General features: G+C 41.2%; 1 pseudogene; it reads right to left on the reverse strand.

The window, feature by feature from the left end:
• Positions 1 to 1,314: 1,314 nt before the first annotated feature.
• LOC101317947 (protein HP-25 homolog 1-like) lies at positions 1,315 to 3,543 on the reverse strand (annotated as a pseudogene).
• Between the last annotated feature and the right edge of the window lie 400 nt (positions 3,544 to 3,943).

The following is a 3,943-nucleotide window of genomic DNA, read 5'->3' on the forward strand; positions in this document are numbered from 1 at the left end:
GGAATAGGCAAAGATAACTGATAAATGATGCTGAAAGTCAGAATAGTAGATTCAATGCTGCAGATGTAGCTGTGGACCGGAAGGGCACAAAGGAGACTTCTAGGATGATAGAAATGTTCTATGCATCAATCTGGATGGTGGGTCCATGTTTGTATGCATATAAAATTAATCAAGCTGTGTACTTTAGATTTCTGCATTTTACTATATTTAAGTTATAATTCAATAATAAAGAAACAAAACCCACCAATATTTTTTTAAAAGTCTGGTCATCAGTAGTACGAAGTTGGCTTAGATGCTCATGTCAGTGTACAAAACAATGTGGTTACTTTTATTCTCCTGCTCCAGCAAGGAATATGGGGCTTTGATTTGATGCCTGCAGGATGGCTGTTGCAGCTGTTAAGACCTGCATCTACACTCTTCGGAGAAGAAATGGAGAAAGCAAAGGGCAGAGGCCAAGGGCCAAAGACATAAGCCAGTTGAGTCTTTTCCCTCTTAAATACGACTCCCGCAAGTACCATGCGCTTACATCTCACCAGAAAGGATGGTGTTTTTTATGGCCACCCTGAATGTAACAGAAGCTGGTCAAATTACATTTTTTAACCGTGTTCGTTGAGGCAATGCAAACGAATTTAGCTAGAATAAAAATTGGTAGAAGAAGGGATATTGGGTAAGTAGCAGCCTGAAGTAAATTAATAATTAATCTGAAAACTCTGAAGCCACAGAAATTCCCTCACCTCTATCACCCGCCCAGTTATGCTTTGGGAGACTCATCTGGTGAAGAGCATCTTCATTTGGTCTTTTAAGCAAACTTAACATCTCTGCCAGAGCTATTTACTTCTATATTTATATCCTTAATTCTCAGAATAGATTTGAGAGTTTGAGCAAAGTTTTTGTCCTCTGGGGGTGGGGGGGGGCAGGCTTCAAAAAGGAGCTGAATGAGGGTTTTCCTGGTATATTTAACAACAACATGGCTGGGCAGCTTCCTACCTCACTCTTTTTTACCCCACATTTTTAAAAAGATTTTTTATTTGATGTGGACCATTTTTTTTAAGTCTTTATTGAATTTGTCCCAATATTGCTTCTGTTTTATGTTTTCGTTTTGGCCAGGAGGCATGTGGGAACTTAGCTCCCCGACCAGGGATCGAACCCGCACCCCCTGAATTGGAAGGTGAAGTCTTAACCACTGGACTGCCAGGGATGCCCCTCCCCACATTTTTGCCACCTAGGATCTTGAATTTGGGGAATCACAAATAAGAAATTATTGACAAATTGATGAACCATGAGTCTTTACTGGTTTCAGCGATTGGTAATACATTCATTTTGTTCAACTTGGTCATTACTGATTTTGTGAGCTCTTCATCCTAGAGGAACCATTTGGGATGAGAGGAGTAGGAGGCTTATTTTCTTAAATTCAGTGTTACATGAGGAAGAGAACCATGCAGTTACCCCTAGCTGTCCTAATTTCCATTGAGCAAAACCCATAAAACACAGTGTGAGTAGTTCCTTTTTCAGATTCTTCTTTGTCCAGCTTAGACTCCAGCCAGACCCTGTCCCCTTTCTCCAGCTGCAAGATGGGACTGCCTGAAGCTTGCTCATGGCTGTCCTTGGCCTCTGCTCATTTGTCCCAGATCTGGATGCCATTCTGCATGAGACTCACCTTGACAGCATTCTGAAACAACGCAATGTCAAAGCCAAAGTGGTACACACCGGGGACGCCACAGGTGAACACTCCAGTGGCCAGGTCAGAGTGGTCCTGACGGTTGTACAGAACTTCCTGGAAGACAATGGGCTGGGAGGGTCATGGGAGAGGCCCACTCAGCTAGACGGAAAAGGCAGATTGAGGTAGACAGGGGCTCCAGGCACCCCAGGTATACCTCTTGGTCCTGTTACACCTGGGGGTCCTAGATCCCAAAATAAGCAGAAAAAAGAATGATAGAATTTAAGGTTTTGTATTTTTCAAAGTATTAATACATGAATTGCTTCTTCCTTCCTACCCTTCTTCTCACTGGTCAGAGCCTAGCTCAAGCATCACTGCTTCCAGAAGGCTCTCTTGTCTGCTCCAGATTTGGAAAAGTTCTATCTCCTTGTACCACATCTGGTACTGATTGTTACCATAGGTATAAAGAATTACCACAAAGAATTGTAATCCCTCCCTTAAGTGACTGTCTCCTTATCCATACTGGGAACGAGGCATCTTACTTAATTTTCCTTCTAAATGTCATACTCAGTATCAGTTGTAAAATTAGCACTCAAAATATGTTCAATAAGTGAATAACTGAATGAATTAGTATATGAATTATGTATTAGTATATATATATCTTTACTATAAGACTGAGTATTAAGGATCACTATTGGAAGTTACCCAGACAAATCCAGGGATCATACTATTGCCAGAACTAAATGGGAATTTTGAACAGTGGTATCTAAATATGCCTGTTTATTAGAACCAGTTGTGGAACACCATCCCACCCCTGTTCCCCAGTTACTCAGGGCCAGTCTACACTGCGGGCCGTTAGAGGAATCTCTGAGGATGGAGACTAGGAACCTACATGTTTAACATGTGATTCTGATGCTCAGCCAGATTTCAAAACCTTTGCTTTAGAGGTTCAGTACAAGTATTCAAAGCTGATGGGATCTCTGTGGGAGCTGAGCCCAGCATACCTCTCAGCAGATGACAAGATAACAGTAAGTCAATGTATCTGCTGCCCACATGACTCTGGTATCACTGTATGAATCTCGGCTTACGCCTACACTGTATGACACCAATAGGAGTGCTTTACACTAGTCTAGAGATGGAGTTATGTCTCAATTTGGACTGTACATCCAGTGTGTCTAAAGAGGTGTTTGAGCACACAGATTTCTTGGTGGTTGGAAGCCGTCTTAGTAGACGAATCCTATGACTCTTAAGAGTTCAGAAAAAGAGACCATGGTCATTTGTTACCAAGAAATGACTTACCACAACGATCAATATTCTCATCAGATCACCTGGAAGATTTCACTGAATCTATGAACATTGCAGTCAAAGAGAAACTATGAGAGGCTAAGAGAGCAATTGCATTTATTTTTCCACCTGCTAAACCAAGTAGCCCTGGAGGACCCCCGGGTCCTGGAGGTCCTCGGGGTCCACAAGGTTCACATAGCTGAGAATCTGCTGAAGATTTGACATCGGCCACAAGTAACAGGACAAATAAAGCTAAACTCCAGAAACCTGAAGCAGAAGAAAAATGAATGAAGTTTCAAGTAGTTTGGAAGATGGATCAGCCTCTCTTAAAGAGATTGTGCTATAAATTTCGTCAAGTTACGGTTCACAGTTCCAAGAAATTGATGTTATTTTGGTCTTTAGTTCCATGAAATGCTACATGTATCAATGCTGTGACTCATACAGACAAGATCAGGAGGCACTTTGAATTGAGATGCTTTCAAGTCAAACACAGCAAAATCCAAGAAAATCAGCTAACTCATCCTATTTGAAACCCATGCTGCTTTTTCAATCTCATGCAAACCCCAGAGTTCCTCGCTCATGGACTCAGAGCCTCCTGCCATCTGTTTAGCAGTGATCTTTAAATAATTGGTGTGATTAATCTTCTTATGATGATGAATAAGCACCCGATTTGCCTATGTGTTATTTTATGTTGTCTTATTGCTTTATCTCTTGGATGGGCTTCGAACCTAGAAGATAGATGACAAATCGTTCTTTGATGGTAAATGAATCGACAAATGCCAGATACTGAATTAGCCAACTGTTACTTCCCACCACCTTAAAACTTTTACTCAGTACAGTAGCCTTCATTCCACTTTGAAGTACCAAGCCAATAAGATCAATATGCTTGCATTATACTAGCTTCTGTTAATGCACTTGTTATATTTTCTCCTTTATGACACATTGAATCTTCTACTTGCCCTCAATAATCAACTTTTATGGGCTACAAATGTACGCAACAAC

The sequence above is a fragment of the Tursiops truncatus genome, chromosome 11, assembly GCF_011762595.2.
Source record: "Tursiops truncatus isolate mTurTru1 chromosome 11, mTurTru1.mat.Y, whole genome shotgun sequence".
Taxonomy (NCBI): domain Eukaryota; kingdom Metazoa; phylum Chordata; class Mammalia; order Artiodactyla; family Delphinidae; genus Tursiops; species Tursiops truncatus.